Source organism: Oncorhynchus masou, unplaced genomic scaffold (genome assembly GCF_036934945.1).
Source record: "Oncorhynchus masou masou isolate Uvic2021 unplaced genomic scaffold, UVic_Omas_1.1 unplaced_scaffold_871, whole genome shotgun sequence".
Classification (NCBI taxonomy): domain Eukaryota; kingdom Metazoa; phylum Chordata; class Actinopteri; order Salmoniformes; family Salmonidae; genus Oncorhynchus; species Oncorhynchus masou.
In genome coordinates this window covers 144,981-172,472 of record NW_027015171.1, presented here as the reverse complement: position 1 = coordinate 172,472, position 27,492 = coordinate 144,981, and the positions used below count along the sequence as shown (strand labels likewise).

At 45.4% G+C, this 27,492-nt stretch overlaps 1 pseudogene; it reads left to right on the top strand.

Annotated features, from left to right (window-relative positions):
- The first annotated feature begins 8,410 nt into the window (after nucleotides 1-8,410).
- Nucleotides 8,411-27,492, top strand: part of LOC135537905 (catenin delta-1-like) — a 53,200-nt pseudogene continuing 34,118 nt past the window's right edge.

The window sequence follows — 27,492 nt, the reverse complement described above, 5'->3', positions numbered from 1 at the left end:
TTACACCTAGCTCTGGTCCATAGCATCTGTTTGTTTACCTGGCTCTGGTCCATAGCATCTGTTTGTTTAGCCCTGGCTCTGGTCCATAGCATCTGTTTGTTTACACCTAGCTCTGGTCCATAGCATCTGTTTGTTTACCTCTGGCTCTGGTCCATAGCATCTGTTTGTTTGTTTAGCATCCTCTGGCTCTGGTCCATAGCATCTGTTTGTTTACACCTAGCTCTGGTCCATAGCATCTGTTTGTTTACATAGCATCTAGCTCTGGTCCATAGCATCTGTTTGTTTACACCTAGCTCTGGTCCATAGCATCTGTTTGTTTACCTCTGGCTCTGGTCCATAGCATCTGTTTGTTTAGCTCTGGCTCTGGTCCATAGCATCTGTTTGTTTACCTCTGGCTCTGGTCCATAGCATCTGTTTGTTTAGCCCTGCTCTGGTCCATAGCATCTGTTTGTTTACTCTAGCTCTGGTCCATAGCATCTGTTTGTTTAGCATCTGTTTGTTTACCTCTGGCTCTGGTCCATAGCATCTGTTTGTTTACATCTGTTTGTTTACACCTAGCTCTGGTCCATAGCATCTGTTTGTTTACACCTAGCTCTGGTCCATAGCATCTGTTTGTTTACCTCTGGCTCTGGTCCATAGCATCTGTTTGTTTACACCTAGCTCTGGTCCATAGCATCTGTTTGTTTACATAGCATCTAGCTCTGGTCCATAGCATCTGTTTGTTTACCTCTAGGCTCTGGTCCATAGCATCTGTTTGTTTACACCTAGCTCTGGTCCATAGCATCTGTTTGTTTACACCTAGCTCTGGTCCATAGCATCTGTTTGTTTACCTCTGGCTCTGGTCCATAGCATCTGTTTGTTTACACTCTGGCTCTGGTCCATAGCATCTGTTTGTTTACCTCTGGCTCTGGTCCATAGCATCTGTTTGTTTACACCTAGCTCTGGTCCATAGCATCTGTTTGTTTACCTCTGGCTCTGGTCCTGTTTTTTTAGCTCTGGCTCTGGTCCATAGCATCTGTTTGTTTACAGCATCTAGCTCTGGTCCATAGCATCTGTTTGTTTACCTCTGGCTCTGGTCCATAGCATCTGTTTTTGTACACCTAGCTCTGGTCCATAGCATCTGTTTGTTTACCTCTGGCTCTGTCCATAGCATCTGTTTGTTTACACCTAGCTCTGGTCCATAGCATCTGTTTGTTTACCTCTGGCTCTGGTCCATAGCATCTGTTTGTTTACCTCCTGGCTCTGGTCCATAGCATCTGTTTGTTTAGCTCTGGCTCTGGTCCATAGCATCTGTTTGCTCTGGTCCATAGCATCTGTTTGTTTACCCTAGCTCTGGTCCATAGCATCTGTTTGTTTACACCTAGCTCTGGTCCATAGCATCTGTTTGTTTACACCTAGCTCTGATCCATAGCATCTGTTTGTTTACCTCTGGCTCAGGTCCATAGCATCTGTTTGTTTAGCTCTGGCTCTGGTCTATAGCATCTGTTTGTTTACACCTAGCTCTGGTCCATAGCATCTGTTTGTTTACACCTAGCTCTGTGGGTTGAGGTATGTCCTCAAAAATTGCATCGTATTAACACATGAATCATTTACCACCACATAATCTTTATCTCAATAATTCCCCCACCTGCAAATCAAAATGTGTTTACACACACACGCAAGCATGCACACACCCCTGACGAAAAAATATTACAGTCAGAGTGCAGTATAACTGCAGTGTTCTGCCAACACTGCGTCCAAAATACGTTTTTTTATGCAATAATTTTGCAGTGTAACTGCAGTTATCTATAATTATTGTCTCCAAAATACCAGTCGACTGCATTCACTGCACTTTTACTGCAGTTTCAAAACTGCAATCTGTTTTTGTAAGGGACATAAATGCATATTGCAACAATAACAGCTGTTGATAATAGATGTCATGATCAATGGCATATACATTTGCAGTTTTGAAAAACATTTGGTTTGAAGTAGGCTACTGTAGGCCTCGTTGTAATCCTGCAAACAGGTCTTTGGAAACATCAGTAAAGCTAAATTAGCATCATAAAGCAGCCTAATAAATATTCGCCTCCATATCGTCTCATTTGGTTTACGTTGAAATTCACATCACAAGGCTCCATACATGAATAACCTACCTCGTTCTCATCTCTGTTAAATCGAATGGAGTAGGCCTAGACCAGGGTTTGTGAGACATGGCTGTTTTTGTTCTTTAGGTAGGCCTAGATTACAATATGCAGTTGAAGTCAGAGGTTTACATACACTTAGATTTGAGTCATTATAGCTTGTTTTTCAACCTCTCCACAAATTTCTTGTTAACAAACTATAGTTTTGGAAAGTCGGTCAGGACATCCACTGCATGACACAAGTCATTTTTCCAACTATTGTTTACTGTAACGAATCTCTTCTTCGTCTGAGGAAGAGTACTCAAGATCGGACCAATATGCAGCGTGGTAAGTGTCCATGTTAATTTATTAGAACTGAACACACAAAACAACATAACAAAGTGAATGACAGAAACGAAACAGTTCTGTCAGGTGATACACACAAAACAACTACCCACAAATCATAGTGGGAACACAGACTACCTAAGTATGGTTCTCAGAGACAACGATTGACAGCTGCCTCTGATTGGCAGCTGTCAGAGACAACCCCCCCCCCCCCCCAGAATGGGGGCACCTGCTTACACATACTGCTTTGTCTGAATGTATCTATGCAGTGCCAATAGGACACAATCTACTGCCATTACTGTACTACAGTATAGTACAGTGACACTTGCACAATCACAACAAAGGTCTTGGACTCTAACTCTGTTCCTCTCCAATGGAACCCTGTACAGCTGCTTCATCGTCAGTTGGTGTTGACGCAAGATGTGGCAGAGTGTCGACATACTGACACGGTTGATATTATGGAATGTTGTGTGATCTGCCATGATTTGCTCTCATCGTTGATGTAGGCGGATGGTGGTGTTTGCCAACACTAGACTGACAATGGCCAGTTCCTGTTCGTGGTGAACAGACGTTGCCGTCCACCCTCAGGAGGTCGTCTGGCAGTTCTCTAGAAAATACAACAATATGATGCCATTGGTTAGGTTCTTTTTTACATACTGTACTGTCATACTGTACACAGTAACATCACAACTGCATTACATGTACTTCACAGCACTATACCTGAGGAGCAGAGACCTAATATTGTAGGACCACATTGTATTGTACTGGGATGCAGAATGATGTGCAACGACTACATAGGTACAGTCTAGTGTAGAACGTTGAAGACATACCTGTTCTCCAGTCTAAATGTCCGTATTATGGATGCTACCGTGCAGCGACTCCGGTTGGGCTGGACTCTCCGCCTCCCTCATCGTCAGGCCGTGATTTATGATATGGGCCACCAAAGTGACCCTAATGTTGTCAGAAATATGTCTCCGTCTATTGCCTGGTCTCCTTCTTTATTCTTGTCCTCGTCGTCGTCGTCCTCCTACTCTTCCTCTACCCCTTCCTCTTCCTCTCGCTCTTACTGCCTCCATGTTTGTAAAGTTCTCACCAAAGAGGTGATCTTACCTGAGGTCAATATGTAGTGGTGAGGCTCAGACTAATTGGTGTTCAATTACTGTAGAAGTGTTTTCATGTGTGTGTGTGTGTGTGTGTGTGTGTGTGTGTGTGTGTGTGTGTGTGTGTGTGTGTGTGTGTGCGTGTGTGTGTGGTGCTGCCAATTTCAGGTATGTTTCGCATTTTGAATAGAAGTGTTTTCCCAATGATTGCCAGAGATTTCATTCTGGAACGAAGTGTCTAATGTAACAAACTGTGTGTAGTGTTTTGCAAGTGCAGAATTGCAAACAAAGTGCAAAGCAGAAAATGTGTTTGTACTTTTGGTGCCTTTGTTTAAGGGATGGTTGCAAAAGTTAAGGTTCACTTTCAGTATGTCAGCAATCGGCAAAAACTGTAAACAGAATATCCAGTGTTTGTTAAGAGAGAGGGTGGGGGGGGGAGAGGGAGGGGGGGGGGAGAGAGGGGGGGGGGGGAGAGGGTGGGGGGGAGAGAGAGGGTGGGGGGGGAGAGGGAGATGTTTGGAGAGAGGGAGATAGATGGGGGAGGGATGGTCATTGCACTCTTGATTTCTAAGAAAAGGGTTTTCATTGATACACTCAAACACAAACCACACATGTACACACATTCAGCCAATCAAGAATTAGCTGATTAGAAATCCCAGGTGTGTTCGAGAATTGACGACCTGCGGATAACAGAATCATCAACACAACTGATCGATTGTTCAATCATCTGTTTATCCTCAGATTTTGTGTGGCTTGTGGATGGAGAGAATGCATGCTCTGGTAGATTGGAGGTGAAGTCCAATCAGTCCTGGGCCTCAGTGTGTGAAGCTGACTTTGACTGGCAGGATGCAGAGGTAGTTTGTCAGGAGCTTCTCTGTCCAGATTTCAGAGCAGTTCATCTCTCTCTCTGACTCTCTATCTCTCTCTCTGACTCTCTCTCTCTCTCTGACTCTCTATCTCTCTCTGACTCTCTATCTCTCTCTCTCTGACTCTCTCTCTCTCTGACTCTCTATCTCTCTCTGACTCTCTATCTCTCTGACTCTGACTCTCTATCTCTCTCTGACTCTCTATCTCTCTCTCTCTGACTCTCTATCTTTCTCTGACTCTCTATCTCTCTCTCTCTGACTCTCTATCTCTCTCTCTGACTCTCTATCTCTCTCTGACTCTCTATCTCTCTCTGACTCTCTATCTCTCTCTCTGATCTCTCTCTGACTCTCTATCTCTCTCTGTCTCTATCTCTCTCTCTGACTCTCTATCTCTCTCTGACTCTCTATCTCTCTCTGACTCTCTATCTCTCTCTCTCTGACTCTCTATCTCTCTGACTCTCTATCTCTCTCTCTCTGACTCTCTATCTCTCTCTCTGACTCTCTATCTCTCTCTGACTCTCTATCTCTCTCTCTCTCTCTATCTCTCTGACTCTCTATCTCTCTCTGACTCTCTATCTCTCTCTCTGACTCTCTATCTCTCTCTCTCTCTCTCTCTCTCTGACTCTCTACTCTCTCTGACTCTCTATCTCTCTCTCTCTGATCTCTCTCTCTGACTCTCTCTCTCTCTGACTCTCTATCTCTCTCTGACTCTCTATCTCTCTCTCTCTGACTCTCTATCTCTCTCTGACTCTCTATCTCTCTCTCTCTGACTCTCTATCTCTCTCTCTCTGACTCTCTATCTCTCTCTCTCTGACTCTCTATCTCTCTCTGACTCTCTATCTCTCTCTGACTCTATCTCTCTGACTCTCTATCTATCTCTCTCTGACTCTCTATCTCTCTCTGACTCTCTAGCTACTGACTCTCTATCTCTCTCTCTGACTCTCTATCTCTCTCTGACTCTCTATCTCTCTCTCTGAGGTGTGCATCTCTCTCTGAGGGGTTTTACATCACTCTTATCTCTCTCTGGGGCCATCTCTCTCTGAATCTCTCTCTCCTGACTGGGACATCAATCTCTCTCTGAGCTATCTGTGGTGACTCCTCTCTCTCTCTCTGACTAGCTGGACTGTGGTGTCCAGACAGCTGGGTCTGTGGTGTCCAGACACTGGAGTCTGTGGTGTCCAGACAGCTGGTGTGCAGGGAAAGGGGTCATTTGGCGGGGCCACAATAGCGGGCCCTGACTGGGACATCAAGCTGGACTGTGGTGTCCAGACAGCTGGACTGTGGTTCTGCAGTTTCAGCAAGACGAGGCAGTTACTTTGGCAGAGGATCTGGATTAGTCACACAGATGTATTTTTCATGCAGAGCATCAGAGTCTGAACTGTGTCGATGCCCATTCTCATACGCCGGCTTCGGAAGCTGTTCTCACGGCGATGGCCATGCCGGCGTGGTCTGTTCAGGTAAGACTTGTTGGTTAGATGGTGTGGAGTTGTTTGTCTTGTTACTGAGTCACTCTTGTTGTACATGATGTAATAGCTTTCTGAAGTGAGGAGGAGAAGTTTCCATTGATAGGACATTTACAGACACTTTTCAGGTTTCAGGTTCTAGCATTGTATTGATACTCGGGAAACATTTTTGTTTTGTGTGTTTGACTATTTCCGTGATAGTGTTAATGGAGCCAAACTATCAGAGAAACTGCTCTATTGCATTAAATGATGACTAATTAATCAAATAGAAATCCTCAATTATAATGAACTGCTATTGCATTTCAAAGTCCATAAGTTGTTGTATGCCCTTCATCTTTGAAATAGAATAACAATAAACCTCATATACAGGGCAGGTATCTATTTGTGTTGCTCTGTGAGGGAGGGTGTTATTAATCACTTCCACTTACTTCCACATCGATGCTGTCATCACATCTAAATGAGGAAGGTCATTAGATGTTCCATCCTCTTCTCCAGATCTGCTGTTCCAGCCTGATATCTCCCTGAATGTCTCAACGGAAGGGGTGTCCAGGGGCTACCCGGGGCCCGAGCTGTAATGGGGCCACAGCTTCACCATCACCTGCTCCACTCAGCCACAGTAACCAGGAGGCTCCTTCCTCCTCACGTTCACCGGCCGCAACAGAACCCAGACCCAGCCAGCTGGCAATCACTCTTCTGCCTTCCTCTTCCCTGCTGCAGATGACTCCCACCAAGGAAACTACAGCTGTGTTTATAAGAATGATGTTTTCTCTCACAACTTCTCCTCTGAGAGTGAGCTCCTCTCTCTAAACGTAACAGGTACCAGACCTAACTTTAACTGACAGACTCTGATTCACAGATGGTTCTGATGCTAATCACTAGGATGCCAACCAATATGTGTCTCTGTTCCAGCCTCTCCTCTGCCAGCTGTCATCATCAGACTGGTCATAGTGCTGCTGACCACCACAGCTACGTTTCTGCTCTGCAAGTCAAGAGTCAGGTAAACAAAAGATTTATGCATAGAGGTTGAATATGAACTAGTTGGAAGATGGAATGTCATGGTGTGTGTGTGTGTGTGTGTATTGAGATCCCTTTTGGTAAACAGTAGTCTCCTGGTGCTGTCTCTTTAGGTCAGTAGGTGTCAACAGAGAGCTGGATAGCGGTGTGTGGAGGGGTTGCCCCTGCATCCCAGGAGGGAGAGCTGCTGGCAGAGAGAGGGGAGAGCAGCCCAGAGGACAGGAGAAAGAGGCCGAGTAGGAGGCAAGTCTTTGAACACACTGCCCAAGATCAGGTTACACACACACACATCTTCAGAATAAGTTATTTAAGATACAGGTCATTTCCACTTAGTAATTTCCACAAAATGAGGAAATGGACATTAGTCGGGGTGGGGGGGAGATGATGCATTTCTAACCTTTTAATATCTCTCCAGTTTGTCCACACACACACATACACACAGATTTTCAGAATAATCAATGTAAAGATACAGGTCATTTCCACAGTTCTGTCATTTCCTGTATATAAAACCCTAATCAGATACTAGCTGGGACTGGTGTGGGTGTGAGAAAGAAAGGTGGAGTAGAGAAAATGTATATGATGGGGGAAAAAAATGATACGTGATTTTTAATTTCATATTTTGGCAACTTTCTCATCGATATTTACTCATAACTCTTTACTTGAATTACAGATTTGTACACATGTTGCAGGTTTAGTGCTGCTTTGCATAACTAATGTATCCTATATCCCATCACCTGTGTTTTTATGAATTTATGGTTGTGTCGCAAATGTCACCCTATTTGGACCAGTGCCTTATAGTGCAGTATGTATGGAAAGTGCACTAAATCAAAAATGGATTGATGTAGAAAATAATTCATGCTTGTGTAAATAATAAATACATATATATATATATATATATATATATGTGTGTGTGTGTGTTTTTGTATCGAAAAACTGTATGTTATCAGTGCATAGTACACACATATGGGTTTGTACAAGTGCAAGACTGATACAGCTACTGTAAATTATACATTTTCAGATTTTAAATGTTCTCATTAATATTTACTTTAATGTTGATGTTACTAGTTTTTGTTTTTTACATTATGTGATATTACACATTATCTGATATTACACATTGGGGTGGCATGGTGGCCTAGTGGTTAGAGTGGTGGACGAGAAACCAAAAGGTTGCAAGTTCAAATCCCTGAGCTAACAAGGTACAAATCTGGCGTTCTGTCTCTGAACAGACAGTTGACCAGGTGTTCCTAGCCTGTCATTGAAAATAAGTAATTTGTTCTTAACTGACTTGCCTAGATAAAAAAATATCCCGAATGCTTTGACTTTATTCATTGATTGGCCTATCTGGTAAATAAAATGTCATTGATGTTACAGAAAATATTTAAAATTTGATTCAGAAACTAAAACTTTGATTCGTGGGTATTGTATTTTTTATCAAATAACCACCTTACTTTACAACGCATGCTGGTGTTGGGAAATGCGCAACAAATGGTAATTACGGTAAAGAACCCAACCCCTATCCTGTGTGTGTGCTCGTCATCTCGCACTCAGGGAAGGAAAATAGGAAAACTGTCGGGAAGGAAGAGCAGTGAACACGCCGAGGAACATACCTATTATCTATTCTAGATTGGTCCTAAAAGAGTACACAGTCAAGGGGGACTAAGCTAGTCACTTTCAGCGTTAGTTTACCCATGTGTGTGTAATCTAAGCTATTTGCTGAATAGGGGAAATTCGACTTCACTACTCGGTCGTGCAGTGGGCTAAGAACGCCCAGAATTGGAGTTGCAACAGCAGCAGTTGGAAATCTGAGTCTGTTTCGATAGGCCTGGATCCCTGTTCAAACAACGCTTGGGGACTTGCATGAAAACAACAAAAGAACCACCCGAAATTGGTAATTCAGTACATTGTTTTTCAATCATTTGATTTAAGTGTCTGAACACATACAAAAAAATAGTTAACGTTAGCTAGTTAGCAAGCGGTCGCTAGCGGTGTTGTAGTTTGGTTAGCTAACGTTAGATGTCTACAGTTAGCGAATTTGTAGCTTAGCTATAATATAGCTACTGTATTCGGCTGTATTTGTTTTGCACTCATTGCACTACTGTCCAATAATAGCGACTTGCTTAGTTACCTATTAATAAGCTAACATTAGCGTAAAACAATCGTCGTTAGCTTGCTAAGTTAGTTAGCTCGTTGGCTGGTTTGCTAGCAGAAACTAACGTTTGCTTGAGAGCGAGTGTGACGTTTGTCACCTAGTTAACAACTAGCAATTGAGTTATGTGAAGTTTACAAAATTGTCTACCTAACAAGCATTTTATGGTTTTAAGTTCCATGTATTTCACAGACTCCCTGCAGACATTAAGTTGGCCACACTGTAGTCGTTAGGTCAAAGCCCGTCGGCAGAGTGAGCTACCAGATACTCCTCGTACACGGACGTTGGGCCGCTCACGAAATATGAGTCAAAGTCCACGTTAATCATTTTATCATAGGTCTCTATTACATCACCATCATGTGTAGATGGAGTTTTTGCTGTCATTCCCCCGTCATGCTGTTAATGTGTAGCAGTGGTGTAGCGTTAATGACTCTTGTGAGAAGTTGTTCTCGACTAGCCAAGGTAGCTAACTAACGTTACATTGTTTAGGAAGTGTTTGCTCTGTACTACACTTTATCTCCTGTCATATTTGCCAAGCATCTTTGTAAGAAATGCCTGTGGAAAGGATGGGATATATCGAGATGTATGTGTTGAAGGCATGAAACCGCTGCAAAGTGTACTAACGACTACTGTAACATTACACGGCTGTGTACAGTAATAATTGTCCAACACCATCCGTGTTTTTTCTTCTTCTCCTTTTCTGTTATGAAGGGGTGGCTCCCTCTTTTATGTCTTGGATTTCTTTGATATATTCACAATGAGAGCAAGATAGAAAGGAGGGCGGGAGAAGAAGAGAAGAACCTGTTTTGTGGGTCTTGGCCACGTTTTGGAATAGGATGGGTTTACATAGTCATTTAGCAGAAGCTCATATCCAGAGTGTCTTACAAGAGAAATCAGGGTGAAGTGCCTTGCGCGAGGGCACATTGGCTTTTTTTTTTTTTATCTGGTCAGCTCAGGATTTGGACCAGCAACCTTTTGGTTTCTGGCCCAACACTCCTATCCGCTAGGCTACCTGCTAATGGGTGGGGTAGAGTCAGGCGTGGTTATTTCATTTGCACACAGACGTGATCAGGGCCATGCATTGGTTTGTTCTGCTTTATATTGTATGCTACAGTTCCATGGTTTGTCGCTCCTCACCACCAGTATCTATTGATCAAAAAGAGCACCGTACATTCACATGCCGTCAACAACGCGTTAGTACATGCTCTCTTTTCAGTAGTAGTAGGTTACTTCACCCCTTCGCCAAATTGAACACTTCTCATTTTTACCTTCAAATGTAGTTTGTGAGATGACTCTGTTGTTGAGTTCATCCTAGAAGTTATTTCAAAGTGACATGAGAGTTGTAGCCTAGCAATGTAGTAGCCCAGCTCCAGCTCACAGGCGGTCATCTTTATGCCAGGAGAATCATTTATGATCCTCTTTAATGACAGCCTTTCAAGTCACGCTATGGGTGTGGCCCAGACACACGGACGTCTGCTTTTACTGTATTTGCACCTTCCTAGGTTTGGCGCTACACCTGAGATGTGTTTATATTTGATCTGTTAACTTGGTGTTAAAAAAAACAAACAATACTTTGCCAGTGGTTTTCAGAGTGAACATGTCAGCCATTTCATTTCCTGGTCACCTTTACTGGTTGTGCATGACTCCACTCTACCTGTATGTAAACAACGGGTGTGGCCATTTCACATTCTCTTCCCTCCATATATTTGATTGAGCATGAGATCACACTGCTGTGTATCTGACTCCCTTTTCCCTAGTCAAAGAATTAACATGGCTAACTTTTTACTGTTACTTGGAAAGTCTGTCTTGCACTGCTCAATGTGCTTCTACTGTGTGTCTGTGTCAGAGGCCACCATACTCTGGCTAGTATTTAGTTTGCCTGCGGGGAGTGTTACATAGGCAGAAGTATAGGACTGGCACTGGTGGTGTTTGGACTGAGGCCAAGGTTAAAACACACACACCAACTGCCCGTCTCTGTCGCCAGCAATTCAAATGTGTCTGAGTCAGGAGCACCAGTACAGGGACCAGACCACAACAAGACATTACCACACAGCAGCGATGACACTCAGTAAAACACTGGGGAATCAAGTTTGTGTGTGGTCTAGAGGTCGTCCGATTAATCGGAATGGCCGATTAATTAGGGCCGATTTCAAGTTTTCATAACAATTGGAAATCGGTATTTTTGAGCGCCGATTTGACGTTTAAAAAAAAATATTATTATTATTTTTAGACCTTTTTATTTAACTAGGCAAGTCAGTTAAGAACACATTCTTATTTTCAATGACGACCTAGGAACGGTGGGTTAACTGCCTCGTTCAGGGGCAGAACGACAGATTTTCACCTTGTCAGCTCGGGGGATCCAATCTTGCAAGCTTACAGTTAACTAGTCCAACGCAATATCGACCTGCCTCTCTCTCGTTGCACTCCACAAGGAGACTGCCTGTTACACGAATGCAGTAAGTCAGGGTAAGTTGCTAGCTAGCATTAAACTTATCTTGTAAAAAAAACAATCAATCATAAACACTAGTTAACTACACATGGTTGATGATATTACTAGATATTATCTAGCGTGTCTGACTGAGTATACAAGCATTAAGTATCTGACTGAGCGGTGGTAGGCAGAAGCAGGCGCATAAACATTCATTCAAACAGGACTTTCGTGTGTTTTGCCAGCAGCTCTTCGTTGTGCGTCAAGCATTGTGCTGTTTATGACTTCAAGCCTATCAACTCCTGAGATGAGGCTGGTGTAACCGAAGTGAATGGCTGGCTAGTTAGCATGCGTTGATAGCATTTCAAACGTCACTCGCTCTGAGCCTTGGGGTGGTTGTTTCCCTTGCTCTGCATGGGTAACGCTGCTTCGATGGTGGCTGTTGTCATTGTGTTGCTGGTTCGAGCCCAGGGAGGAGCGAGGAGAGGGACGGAAGCTATACTGTTACACTGGCAATACTAAATTGCCTATAAGAACATCTAATAGTCAAAGGTTAAGGAAATACAAATGGTATAGAGGTAAATAGTCCTATAATAACTACAACCTAAAACTTCTTACCTGAGAATATTGAAGACTCATGTTAAAAGGAGCCACCAGATTTCATATGTTCTGAGCAAGGAACTGAAACGTTAGCTTTCTTACATAGCACATATTGCACTTTTACTTTCTTCTCCAACACTTTGTTTTTGCATTATTTAAACCAAATTGAACATGTTTCATTTATTTGAGGCTAAATTGATTTTGATGTATTATATTATGTTGAAATAAGTGTTCATTCAGTATTGTTGTACTTGTCATTATTACAAATAAATAAATAAAAATCGTCTGATTAATCGGTATCGGCCTTTTTGGTCCTCCACTAATCGTTATCAGTATTGGAGTTGAATAATTCATAATCGGTCGACCTCTAGTGTGGTCCTTGCATATTACTACCTAATCACTATAAAACTATTATTTCCATGTAGTATGGAAACAAACTGATCAGGCCTCATGTCAGTGGAAGCTAACTGCTACTGATTGAGATGACTTTTGTATCTGGAGATTTAACTGGTCACGCTGAGACTTTATTTTTATTTTATGTTTTTTATAATATTTTTTTCAGATGTGTTTTATTTTTTATGTATTTTACCAGGTAAGTTGACTGAGAACATGTTATCATTTACAGCAACAGCCTGGAGAGAGGGTGAATAAGCCAATTGGAAGCTGGGGATTATTAGGTGGCAGTGATGGTATGAGGGGTCAGATTTGGAATTTAGCCTGGACACTGGGGTTAACACCCCTTACGACAATTGCCATGAGATCTTTAGTGACCACAGAGAGTCAGGACACACGTTTAATGTCCCGTCCACAAGCCTGCACCCTACACAGGGCATTGTCCCCAAACACTGCCCTGGGGAATTGGGATATTTTATTTTAGATCAGAGGAAAGAGTGCCTCCTACTGGCCCTCCAACACCACTTCCAACAGCGTCTTGTCTCCCATCCAGGGACTGACCAGGACTAACCCTGCTTAGCTTCAGGGGCAAGCCAGCATTGGGATACAGGGTGGTATGCTGCTGGCATTAATCTAGAGCAGTTGGTGGTATTTACCTACAATCCTACATGCATGTGTTGACTGAGAATGCATCATGCACATTTGCGGGTTAGTTTTGTGTGAACTGTAGGGTTGGGAGCAGTAAATGGCTTCGCTGTCTAATACCCATGCTATCCCATCAGTGGACACACAGGATTCACCACTGGGCTAATTGCTTTAATAATGGAGGGGCTAACGATGGCCCCACCTGCACTTAAGGCCTGCGCTGGACTGGACTTGTTAGAAACATCAGCATTATGGTGATGAAGCCTGATGCTCAGAGATCTCCATATATGCATACAGCCTAGGCTAGATACTTTATTCTCCTTGAAATGGGAAATGATTTCCACAGCCTGTAAGTAACGTAATATAACACAGAAACACAACACCACAGTACAGCCATACATGGCGGCAAGCAAATCTTTAGGGTGACTCAGCGTGATATCTCTGCTGTCTCATTCAACAGCCTTTAGGGTGACTGAGCCTGATATCTCTGCTGTCTCATTCAACAGCCTTTAGGGTGACTGAACCTGATATCTCTGCTGTCTCATTCAACAGCCTTTAGGGTGACTGAGCCTGATATCTCTGCTGTCTCATTCAACAGCCTTTAGGGTGACTGAGCCTGATATCTCTGCTGTCTCATTCAACAGCCTTTAGGGTGACTGAGCCTGATATCACTGCTGTCTCATTCAACAGCCTTTAGGGTGACTGAGCCTGATATCTCTGCTGTCTCATTCAACAGCCTTTAGGGTGACTCTGATATCACTGCTGTCTCATTCAACAGCCTTTAGGGTGACTGAGCCTGATATCTCTGCTGTCTCATTCAACAGCCTTTAGGGTGACTGAGCCTGATATCTCTGCTGTCTCATTCAACAGCCTTTAGGGTGGGTGACTGAGCCTGATATCTCTGCTGTCTCATTCAACAGCCTTTAGGGTGACTGAGCGTGATATCTCTGCTGTCTCATTCAACAGCCTTTAGGGTGACTGAGCCTGATATCTCTGCTGTCTGTTTCAATAGCTGTCGTGTGTGTCTTAGAACACACTCTACAAAGAACCTAGAATCCTAGTCAACTGATCACTGGTGTCACCTTCAGTCTTTCAACAGCTGATAGAAATATCCTAGAACCCTACCTGGCATGCTGAGTGAGGTCAAAATTACATGCAGCACATTGAGGATGACAGAGCCTCATATCACTGGTGTCTCACCTCCGGTCTCTGAACAGCTGCCGTCTCTGTGTCTCACAACACAGTCTAAGGCTGTGTTTAGGCAGGCAGCCCAATTCTGATTTTTTTTTCTCCAATAATTGTTCCTTTGACCTATCAGATCAGCTCTGAAATGATCGGATGTGATTGGTCAAAAGACCAATTAGTGGGGGAAAACATCAGAATTGGTCTGCCTGTCTGAACGCAGCCCTAGAATCCTAGAAATCTGGCACATGATTTTAGGGGCATGGCCATTTGGCTTCAAACGGTGTTCACTCTGCCAGGGCACCAAGGCCATCTGCCAGGGCAGTGTTTTTAAAGAAACTCAGTCAGGCTTCCAACTCACACTTAAAAGTTGTAATAGTAGAATGCACAAGGTGAAATTTCGATATTGGGTAGTACATCATCAGGTATCCTCTTGTCATGTCAGTCATTGCATACCTCAAAGAGCTATTTGTAACTAGTCCATGTAATCTGTATTTTAGCTCAAATATCACATGAATAGACATTAGACATGGCAAAATGTATAGAATTGCAAGAAAATGAGCTATACAAGTTTTTTTTTTTTCTCTGCACCCAATGACAAAATGTGAATAATTGCAGAAAATAAGCTTTAAACCAGCAACATTTTCTTTCCTCCAACAAGCGGGGTGCAAATAGTTTGTGTCATGAACATTAAATTCTCTGGCAACAGCTCTGATGGACAATCCTGCAGTTTGCATGCCAATTGCACACTCCCTCAAAACCTGAGACATCTGTGGCAATGTGTTGTGACAAAACTGCACATTTTAGCGGTCTTTTATTGTCCCCAGCACAAGGTGCACCTGTGTAATGATCAGGCTGTTCAATCAGAATCTTGATATGTGACACCTGTCAGGTGGATGGATTATCTTGGAAAAAGAGAAATGCTCACTAACAGAGATGTACATTTCTTTTGAGAAATAAGCTTTTTGTGTTTATGGAAGATTTCTGTTGTCTTTTATTTCAGCAAATGAAACATGGGGCGGCAGGGTAGCCTAGTGGTTAGAGTGTTGGAATAGTAACCAGAAGGTTGCGAGTTCAAACCCCCGAGCTGACAAGGTACAAATCTGTCGTTCTGCCCCTGAACATGCAGTTAACCCACTGTTCCCAGGCCGTCATTGAAAATAAGAATTTGTTCTTAACTGACTTGCCTGGTTAAATAAAGGTAAAATTAAAAATTAAATGGGACCAACACTTTATGTTGTGTTTTTATTCACTCTACATACATACACACTTTGTTACGTTACAGCCTTATTCTAAAAGGTATTAAATAAAAACATTCCTACAGGTTTTTAGACAGTTTTGCAACAACAAAAAATATATAATACAGAAATACATTATTTATATAAGTATTCAGACCCTTTGCTCTGAGACTTGAAATTGAGCTCAGGTGCATCCTGTTTCCATTGATCATCCTTCAGATGTTTCTTCAACGTGATTGGAGGCCACCTGTGGTAAATTCAATTGATTGGACATGATTTGGAAAGGCACACACCTGTATATATAAGGTCCGATAGTTGACAGTGCATGTCAGAGCAAAAACCAAACCATGGAAGTCAAAGGAATTGTCAGAGCGCCGAGACAACAGGAAAGGCACAGATCTGGGGGAAGGGTACCAAAACATTTCTGCAGCATTGGAGGGCCCCAAGAACACAGTGGCCTCCATTCTTAAATGGAAGAAGTTTGGAACCACCAAGACTCTTCCTTCAGTTGGACACCCAGCCAAACTGAACAATTAGGGGAGAATGGCCTTGGTCAGCAAGGTGACCAAGAACCCGATGGTCACTCTGACAGAGCTCCAGAGTTCCTCTGTGCAGATGGGAGAACCTTCCAGAAGGACAACCATCTCTACAGCACTCCACCAATCAGGCCTCTATGGTAGAGTGGCCAGACGGAAGCCACTCCTCAGTAAAAGGCACATGACAGCCTGCTTGGAGTTTCAGACCATGAGAAACAAGATTCTCTGGTCTGATGAAACCAAGATTCCAACTCTTTGACCTGAATGCCAAGTATCACTTCTGAAGGTAACCTGGTACCATCCCTATGATGAAGCATGGTGGTGGCATCATCATGCTGTGGGGATGTTTTTCAGCAGCACTAGTCAGGAGACTAGTCAGGATCGAGGGAAACCTGAACGGAGAAGTCTCAATGTCCTTGAGTGGCCCAGCCAGAGCCCGGACTTGAACCCGATCTAACATGTCTGGAGTCAATATTTATGCAGCAATGTTGTGAAGTGGCCCAGACATGAATCTGATCGAAAGTGTCTGAAGAGACCTGAAAAATAGCTGTGCCGCAACGCTCCCCATCCATCCTGACAGAGCTTGAGGATCGGCAGAGAAGAATGGGAGAAATTCCTCAAATACAGGTGTGCTAAGCTTGAGGCGTCCTACCCAAGACTCAATGCTGTCATCACTGCCAAAGGTGCTTTAACTATAAGTATGGAGTAAAGGGTCTGAATACCTCTGTACATGTGATATTAGTATTTCTCATGTTCTCAACTTTCATTATCCAGCAGCCAAAGACACAATCTTTTTAACAACCAATGCTAATTGTTGCATCTTTAGATCTTCCCTCTTAATTTTTAAAGGATATTTTCATCTCTGTCATGTGAAACTATTCGGTGTGCGTTGGAGAACGGTGTTTTCCCGCTAATTGGAATTTGGAACGTATAATGTGAGTAAATAAGTTATCTGTTTGGGATATTTATTTCTCGCACAGAATGACAATCTGACCAATAGAATAGGTCAACTTTTGGACTATGGGGGATAGTAAATTGACAGGCTAGTGCTTTTGCTGTTTGTTACTCATCTTGATGTCTGGTAAAGTGAATGTGGACAGTGGTTCTAACATCCTCAGAATGGGAGAAGGAGGAGGAACACCATAGCATCCCTGATGGGTCATCCTTCACTCCCAGCATACTTCAGAGCTGAGATGTCTGGGAGGAGAAGGAGGAGGAGGAACACCATAGCATCCCTGATGGGTCGTCCTTCACTCCCAGCATACTTCAGAGCTGAGATGTCTGGGAGGAGAAGGAGGAGGAGGAACACCATAGCATCCCTGATGGGTATCCTTCACTCCCAGCCTACTTCAGAGCTGAGATGTCTGGGAGGAGGAGGAACACCATGCATCCCTGATGGAGCCACTTCAGAGCTGAGATGCCTGGGAGGAGGAGGAACACCATAGCATCCCTGATGTGTCCTCCTTCACTCCCAGCATACTTCAGAGCTGAGATGTCTGGGAGGAGAAGGAGGAGGAGACCATAGCATCCCTGATAGTCCTTCATATCCCAGCATACTTCAGAGCTGAGATGCCTGTGAGAAGGACCCGGTCTGAGACTGGCGTTGGCTAATAACAATTGAGATATCTGAGAGAGCCATGTGAGTGAGAGGTGCTTTGGAGCACAGAGGCTGGCAGCCGGGAGAAGGGAATTATAATGATTATATTCTGCCCAAGGGCACAACGGACACTGGCTGCAAGGCATGGATTAGGGGGGCGTTGCGGCCACACCAGGGGGCCGTCAATGCCACTGGGATATTTGAGGCCTGTATGTGGTACAAGGCTACCCATCTGAACCTGTCTTGTTAAGTGTGTTTTGTCCCTGTCAGCGTAAACCCATGAGCCCAATTTAAATGCGTTAGCCTGCTTTAGAGGTACCTTGAAAATATGTTTGCTGATAAATGAGACCAACTTGTATCATTCTTTCTAGTTCTTATATTTCTTATTTTTTGGATTAGTGTGTTTTGTTCTGTATTATTGCACTGTCGCTGATAGAAACATAAGCATTTCGCTGCACCCGCGATAACATCAGCAAAACATGTGTACGTGACTAATGACATTTGATTAGAGATATGAAATCATTAGAGGAATGGAAAGAAAGGCCCCTTGCAACCACTCCAGGGCTGAGAGGAGAGGTAGATAGAGAGGGGGAGAGGTAGAGGGAGGGGGAGAGGTAGAGGGGGAGGGGGAGAGGTAGAGGGAGGGGGAGAGGTAGATAGAGAGAGCGGGAGAGGTAGAGGAAGGGGGAGAGGTAGAGGGAGGGGGAGAGGTAGATAGAGAGAGAGGGGGACAGATGAGTGGATAAATGGAAAAGTGAAGGATTAGCCACAAACACAACCTGAACAGCTAAGGCAGGATGTGACATGCCAGAACTCCCGTTGGAATGTGTGACGGAGGTGTGTGTGTGAGAGAGAGGGGGGAGAGACCGTTTGTGTCAAGCGGAATGAGAAGGGGTGGGTAAAAGAGATTAAGCAAGTTCACTGAAACTTGATGTTCTGTTTTTAGTTTTCAAGGATAAAGCTCATGTCACCATGACCAGATACCAGGCCTACTGTAATCCACTTGTCTTTGTTCATCCACTCACCACAGACAGCTGCAGACTGGGTGGGGGGTTGCTACTGTACAGTAATGAATCCAGCCAGTGGCTGACTGGAGGCAGGATTGAAGGGGGGAATGATTTGGATGGCTGGTCCTCTGGTATGACTACAGCTCAACAAGGATCTGATTCCATGTAGGCTAATGTGGTTCTGAATCGGTTATGTTTTGAACTAGGTATGTGAACGGTTATTCCAATAGCCAAACGGACGTTAGGATTTAAATACTTTTGTGAGTATGACTTTTTTGAGGGGGGGGGGGGGCAATTTTAACATGAACAAAAACTTTTTCTGATTTACATTTAACATCCATGTAACATTGTTAAATACAAGAATTCTTAGTTTAATAAAACTAACTTTTTGGGGTAGTTTTTATGACGCCACAGACTGGTAGTTGACCGGTAGCCTTCACTGTGTAGCTTGTTGTTTGTGTTAGCCAATCAAAGAGGCTCAATGTGGAACGAAAATTCACTAATGCAACGCTAGATGGAATAAAATGACCCAATTTAAAAGTTAGCCAAATGAGAGGGAGAAAGCTACAACCAGCAACCAACGGGTAGGCTGTTTTATCTGAATGGGGTTTGGGGTGAAAGTGCAGCATGTGGCCGCAGCATTAGCCTAGCTGTCTACACAGAGTGTACCAAACATTAAGAACACCTCTTTCCATGACAGACTGACCAGGTGAATCCAGGTGAAAGTGATGATCCCCTTATTGATGTCACTTGTTAAATCTGATACAGTCAGTGTAGATGAAGGGGACGGGACGGGTTGAAGAAGCCTTGAGACATGGATTGTGTATGTGGGGGGGGGTGTTCAACTCAATATTATGTGTTCCTAATGTTTTGTATAGTCAGTGTGAAGCTGGCTCTTCTCTAGGCTACTCTATCCAAGACAGGGACTTCCATGATGATACGTTGTGTGATGATGAATAACATTGTGACTGCTACCAGTTAGCTCGTCTTGGCTGTAGCTGAGTTGCCTTGGTGTCTCTCCTCTTCCTCCGTCTGCTCGCTCCCTTCTCCTACGTTACTAACCGGCCCATCCACAACAGCAGCAGCCATAGCGTGCCGGCCCATCCACAGCAGCAGCAGCCATAGCATGCCGGCCCATCCACAGCAGCAGCCATAGTGCCGGCCCATCCACAGCAGCAGCAGCCATAGCGTGCCGGCCCATCCACAGCAGCAGCAGCCATAGCGTGCCGGCCCATCCACAGCAGCAGCAGCAGCCATAGCGTGCCGGCCCATCCACACAGCAGCAGCCATAGCGTGCCGGCCCATCCCACAGCAGCAGCCATAGCGTGCCGGCCCATCCACAGCAGCAGCCAGCAGCAGCAGCCATAGCGTGCCGGCCCATCCACAGCAGCAGCAGCCATAGCGTGCCGGCCCATCCGCAGCAGCAGCCATAGCGTGCCGGCCCATCCACAGCAGCAGCCATAGCGTGCCGGCCCATCCCACAGCAGCAGCCATAGCGTGCCGGCCCATCCACAGCAGCAGCAGCCATAGCGTGCCGGCCCATCCCACAGCAGCAGCCATAGCGTGCCGGCCCATCCACAGCAGCAGCCAGCCATAGCTACGTTTGGTTCAGTTAGGCCAAGTTTCCTGTTCATCCCAGCAGCAGTTAGCAGCTGTTCTGAATAGCTACGTTTGGTTCAGTTAGGCCAAGTTTCCTGTTCTGAATCCTCTAGCTACGTTTGGTTCAGTTAGGCCAAGTTTCCTGTTCTGAATCCTCTAGCTACGTTTGGTTCAGTTAGGCCAAGTTTCCTGTTCTGAATCCTCAGCAGCAGCAGCCAAGTTTCCTGTCCCTGAATCCTGTTCAGCTACGTTTGGTTCAGTTAGGCCAAGTTTCCTGTTCTGAATCCTCTAGCTACGTTTGGTTCAGTTAGGCCAAGTTTCCTGTTCTGAATCCTCTAGCTACGTTTGGTTCAGTTAGGCCATTCACAATCCTCTAGCTACGTTTGGTTCAGTTAGGCCAAGTTTCCTGTTCTGAATCCTTAGCCGTTTGGTTCAGTTAGGCCAATCTCTAGCTACGTTTGGTTCAGTTAGGCCAAGTTTCCTGTTCTGAATCCTCTAGCCACGTTTGGTTCAGTTAGGCCAGTTTCCTGTTCTGAATCCTCTAGCTACGTTTGGTTCAGTTAGGCCAAGTTTCCTGTTCTGAATCCTCTAGCTACGTTTGGTTCAGTTAGGCCAAGTTTCCTGTTCTGAATCCTCTAGCTACGTTTGGTTCAGTTAGGCCAAGTTTCCTGTTCTGAATCCTCTAGCTACGTTTGGTTCAGTTAGGCCAAGTTTCCTGTTCTGAATCCTCTAGCTACGTTTGGTTCAGTTAGGCCAAGTTTCCTGTTCCTCTAGCTACGTTTGGTTCAGTTAGGCCAAGTTTCCTGTTCTGAATCCTCAGCTACGTTTGGTTCAGTTAGGCCAAGTTTCCTGTTCTGAATCCTCTAGCTACGTTTGGTTCAGTTAGGCCAGTTTCCTGTTCTGAATCCTCTAGCTACGTTTGGTTCAGTTAGGCCAAGTTTCCTGTTCTGAATCCTCTAGCTACGTTTGGTTCAGTTAGGCCAAGTTTCCTGTTCTGAATCCTCTAGTACGTTTGGTTCAGTTAGGCCAAGTTTCCTGTTCTGAATCCTCTAGCTACGTTTGGTTCAGTTAGGCCAAGTTTCCTGTTCTGAATCCTCTAGCTACGTTTGGTTCAGTTAGGCCAAGTTTCCTGTTCTGAATCCTCTAGCTACGTTTGGTTCAGTTAGGCCAAGTTTCCTGTTCTGAATCCTCTAGCAGCTACGTTTGGTTCAGTTAGGCCAAGTTTCCTGTTCTGAATTCTCTAGCTACGTTTGGTTCAGTTAGGCCAAGTTTCCTGTTCTGAATCCTCTAGCTACGTTTGGTTCAGTTAGGCCAAGTTTCCTGTTCTGAATCCTCTAGCTACGTTTGGTTCAGTTAGGCCAAGTTTCCTGTTCTGAATCCTCTAGCTACGTTTGGTTCAGTTAGGCCAAGTTTCCTGTTCTGAATCCTCTAGCTACGTTTGGTTCAGTTAGGCCAAGTTTCCTGTTCTGAATTCTCTAGCTACGTTTGGTTCAGTTTGGTTCAGCTACGTTTGGTTCAGTTAGTCCAAGTTTCCTGTTCTGAATTCTCTAGCTACGTTTGGTTCAGTTAGGCCAAGTTTCCTGTTCTGAATCCTCTAGCTACGTTTGGTTCAGTTAGGCCAAGTTTCCTGTTCTGAATCCTCTAGCTACACGACAACCTAAAGGTCCAATGCAGCTGTTTTTCTCACCTTGCTGTGGTTGTTCTCAATTAAAATGGTCAAACAGAAAAAAGCTTGTTAGCGAAGAGTAATTTCTTAAGCAAGAATGTAGCTAGGGCTGCCTGGGAGTGGTCTGAGTGGGGAAACTCAAAACGAGCTCTTATTGGTCTATTAACAAACTCCATCCCACCAAAACAGGCTGTCTTTTCTAACAGCTCTTACACTAAAAGGGCATTATGATTTTCAGTGTTATTTCAACCTCCATAGTGTGAATATAAAACAGAGTCTTTAAGGTCTGTTCTGTCTTTTACTGTCGTTCTAGTTTCTGGTTCTGTTTTGGGCTCAGCCAGGAGCTGATGGGTGTAAACTCTGGGCCCAGAAATAGACTTCTAGAACCCGTGGTGCTCCGTTTCTCATTCTCTCCTCTCTTTATCTCGCTCTCACCTGCCTCTGTGGAAGACAAGAGGTGCTAACGAGCACCACCTGCCACAGCCCTTCCCTAAGAACATGTGATTCTCCCCCCGCAGTCATCACACTCCTATTGTAACTCAACTTATTTCCTTCTGCTTCTCCCTCTTCCTCTCCCGTTCTTCTCTTTCCTGTATCTCCTCAACCTCCCTCCTATCCTCCCTCTCTCTCCTTCTCGTCCTCCCCTCTCTCTCATGCTGTTCATCTCTAAGTGTGGAGGTGATTGGCATCCTGGCTTCCTGCTGCTTCTCTGTACAGCATCACTGTAATGTGGGTTAACTGTCTCTGTCTGTGTCTCTCTCTCTCTCTGTCTGTGTGTGTGTGAATATAACGGAGTATGGAATGTTGTTTAAAAACGGTTTATTCTGTGTGTGTCAGGTTAACTCTGTCCTTCCTCTTTGTGTGGTGCTAGGTGATTTAAACCTGTCCTCTACCCAGTGTGGTGCTCGGTGGTTTAACCCTGTCCTCTCTACTTAGTGTGGTGCTCGGTGGTTTAACCCTGTCCTCTCTACTTAGTGTGGTGCTAGGTGATTTAAACCTGTCCTCTCTACCCAGTGTGGTGCTAGGTGATTTAAACCTGTCCTCTCTACCCAGTGTGGTGCTCGGTGGTTTAACCCTGTCCTCTCTACTTAGTGTGGTGCTAGGTGATTTAAACCTGTCCTCTCTACCCAGTGTGGTGCTAGGTGATTTAAACCTGTCCTCTCTACTTAGTGTGGTGCTCGGTGGTTTAACCCTGTCCTCTCTACTTAGTGTGGTGCTATATGGTTGAACCCTGTCCTCTCTACTTAGTGTGGTGCTCGGTGGTTGAACCCTGTCCTCTCTACTTAGTGTGGTGCTCGGTGGTTTAACCCTGTCCTCTCTCAGTGTGGTGCTCGGTGGTTTAACCCTGTCCTCTCTACTTAGTGTGGTGCTATATGGTTGAACCCTGTCCTGTCCTCTCTACTCAGTGTGGTGCTAGGTGATTTAAACCTGTCCTCTCTACCCAGTGTGGTGCTAGGTGATTTAAACCTGTCCTCTCTACCCAGTGTGGTGCTCGGTGGTTTAACCCTGTCCTCTCTACTTAGTGTGGTGCTATATGGTTGAACCCTGTCCTCTCTACTTAGTGTGGTGCTATATGGTTGAACCCTGTCCTGTCCTCTCTACTCAGTGTGGTGCTAGGTGGTTGAACCCTGTCCTGTCCTCTCTACTCAGTGTGAATGGAGCAGTGTGAGAGTGCAGCCTCTCTCCTGGCCTCCGTGCGGGAGCAGGAGCGTCAGTTTGAGCGTCTGACTCGCGCTCTGGAGGAGGAGAGGAGGTGCGGAGGCACCCTCCCACGCCCTCCCCCCAATCTACAGGTAAAGCCCTCGCCCCCATGGGATCATCCACCACCCCCATAGCATTCATGGGATCATCCACCACCCCCATAGCCATCATGGTATCACCCATTCCATCACTTCATCCTCGTTTCATCACCGTTCAACCGTCCTTGTAACTATCCATGCCGTCACCTCCATAGCTGCCGTTAGGGTTGCAACATTCCGATATCTTCCAGGAGGGAATAAGCAGGAAATTGGAGGATTTCCGGAAAACCTGTGGAATTTTGCATGAAGTTCACAGAATTGTACAATCCGAGCCCCCATGGTATCACCCATTGCCTCACCCCAACCGTCGTCCCGTCTCGTTCCATCATTGGTCAACCCTCCCTGTAGCCATCATTGGTCAACCCTCCCTGTAGCCATCATTGGTCAACCCTCCCTGTAGCCATCATTGGTCAACCCTCCCTGTAGCCATCATTGGTCAACCCTCCCTGTAGCCATCATTGGTCAACCCTCCCTGTAGCCATCATTGGTCAACCCTCCCTGTAGCCATCATTGGTCAACCCTCCCTGTAGCCATCATTGGTCAACCCTCCCTGTAGCCATCATTGGTCAACCCTCCCTGTAGCCATCATTGGTCAACCCTCCCTGTAGCCATCATTGGTCAACCCTCCCTGTAGCCATCATTGGTCAACCCTACCTGTAGCCATCATTGGTCAACCCTCCCTGTAGCCATCATTGGTCAACCCTCCCTGTAGCCATCATTGGTCAACCCTCCCTGTAGCCATCATTGGTCAACCCTCCCTGTAGCCATCATTGGTCAACCCTCCCTGTAGCCATCATTGGTCAATGTGCCCTCTCCCTGTAGCCATCATTGGTCAACCCTCCCTGTAGCCATCATTGGTCAACCCTACCTGTAGCCATCATTGGTCAACCCTCCCTGTAGCCATCATTGGTCAACCCTCCCTGTAGCCATCATTGGTCAACCCTCCCTGTAGCCATCATTGGTCAACCCTCCCTGTAGCCATCATTGGTCAACCCTCCCTGTAGCCATCATTGGTCAACCCTCCCTGTCATTTGCCATCATTGGTCAACCCTCCCTGTAGCCATCATTGGTTTTGTCCCTCCCTGTAGCCATCATTGGTCAACCCTCCCTGTAGCCATCATTGGTCCGCCCTAAGACATTCCTAAGGCTCATATGATATGATAAAACATTATACCGTATGTTCAGTGTTAATGATCCCAGTCCATGGCTGATCCTGTGGTCAGAATATTACAGATCGTTCAGACAGTAGAATTGCAGTATTTAGTTTGAGAATACAACTCTGACTGACCAGATGTAAGCTAAATGCTAACGTGTGAAAATGAACACAATTGCAAAGACGGGCAAATCCAGCTCAACATTATACAAGCATTGCTTGTAGCTACTGAATGTCATTTCTTGGTGCTTTTCTGGAGGAGGAGCAGCATGTGTACACTGAGCAGAAGGGAGAACAGAGGAGGAAAAATACACTTTATTTTTTACAAATAGTATACTGCTGCCTGCTTGATTCATAACCGGTTGGGTTTTGTCCAATCCCTGGTCTAGGTTACTGTTTACCATGTCCACTTCCTGCTTAGTGTCTGTGACTGTCAGGCTTCCCTGTCTGGACGTAGTGACCTCATAGCTTTAGATTACTTGCGAGCGCGCACATACACACACACACACACACACACTGTCTGGTAAGCAGACACACTGAGGTGTGTCATTTTCCCACCCTCAGGCATTTTATAAACACACTACACGGTAAACACATAGTCTCCTCTCTCAGGGTTGGTCTGGTCAGTCAGTGTTGTATCTCTGGAGAACAGACAGGGTTGGAATGTGCCTGGTCTTCACCCTGTTTACAGAGCTGACAGGCACACACACACTGAGAACCCCACTGAGACACACACACACGGCCAACTGACAACCCACTGACAGGTTCTCACACGCCCTGCTCTCTCGGAGGCTCTTCCTGTCTGGCTGGCAGCAGTGTTGCTCTCTCTGAACCGGTCTCTCCTCATCCTCCATGTCTCCCCCATTCTGTCCTTCATTTGTTTTTTTCAGTCACGTCATCAATTGTTTTATTGCTTGTCTAGTTTGTACTTACTGTATTTCTGCTTAATGTCTGGGGTTGAATGAATGGGATGTGGTGGTGCCTGTTGTCTGGGGTTGACTGAATGGGATGTGGTGGTGCCTGTTGTCTGGGGTTGAATGAATGGGATGTGGTGGTGCCTGTTGTCTGGGGTTGAATGAATGGGATGTGGTGGTGCCTGTTGTCTGGGGTTGACTGAATGGGATGTGGTGGTGCCTGTTGACTGAATGGGATGTGGTGGTGCCTGTTGTCTGGGGTTGACTGAATGGGATGTGGTGGTGCCTGTTGACTGAATGGGATGTGGTGGTGCCTGTTGACTGAATGGGATGTAGTGGTGCCTGTTGTCTGGGGTTGACTGAATGGGATGTGGTGGTGCCTGTTGTCTGGGGTTGACTGAATGGGATGTGGTGGTGCCTGTTGTCTGGGGTTGACTGAATGGGATGTGGTGGTGCCTGTTGTCTGGGGTTGAATGAATGGGATGTGGTGGTGTTGTCTGTTGTCTGAATGGGATGTGGTGGACTGAATGGGATGTGGTGGTGCCTGTTGACTGAATGGGATGTGGTGGTGCCTGTTGACTGAATGGGATGTGGTGGTGTTGACTGAATGGGATGTGGTGGTGCCTGTTGACTGAATGGGATGTGGTGGTGCCTGTTGACTGAATGGGATGTGGTGGTGCCTGTTGACTGAATGGGATGTGGTGGTGCCTGTGTGTGTGAAAGGAGCCTGGGGCTCTGATGTCATGACATTCTCTCTGTGTCCTGTGTTAACCTGCTCCTCTGAATGTTTGGAATAACTCTGCTCCTCCTTGGCCACTGGCCCTGCGGTTGACACACACACACACACACACACTGTCCTCTCGTGTAAACTACTCCTGTCTTCCCCTCCGCTCTACAGAATGGGCGTGTTTCTTGTGATGCGGACATAGAGAGGCTCACACTGAAGGAGGGATACGTCAACGGGACACATGTAAGCTGTGTGTGTGTACCGGAATATGTCTTCCTCTTTGGCAGTTGTGTGACTGTCTATGTATCTGTGTGTGTGACATGTTTGCCTGTGTTAATTAAGTTCGCTAGTGTGCATTTATCTGTGTGTTATATTGTGTGTGTGGGTGTGTGTGTTATATTGTGTGTGTGTGTAACGGTGTCTGTCTCCGTTCTTCAGTACAGGATGGAGCCTGGTCAAGTCGTCCAGGAGACGGTTGACCGTGGAAGATGACCCGGTGGTGCCCCCGTCATCTCCGTGGAAACCAGCGAAGACGGCACCACGGGCACAGAAACTGTACTACCTTTACTTCCACACACACAGTTGACACTTGAGGATTGTGAATGACATCAGCTAATGGATTGATCTTTTCTGCCTCCACACCCCTTACACTTCTCTCACTTACCTTTTCTCCCCTCCTTTTCCTCTCCAACCTCTCTACCCCTCCCCTGACTCATGTCATCTCCTCCGTGTCTAACCTCTCTCCCCTGACTCATGTCATCTCCTCCGTGTCTAACCTCTCTCCCCTGACTCATGTCATCTCCTCCGTGTCTGACACTAACCTCTCTCCCCTGACTCATGTCATCTCCTCCGTGTCTAACCTCTCTCCCCTGACTCATGTCATCTCCTCCGTGTCTGACACTAACCTCTCTCCCCTGACTCATGTCATCTCCTCCGTGTCTAACCTCTCTCCCCTGACTCATGTCATCTCCCCTG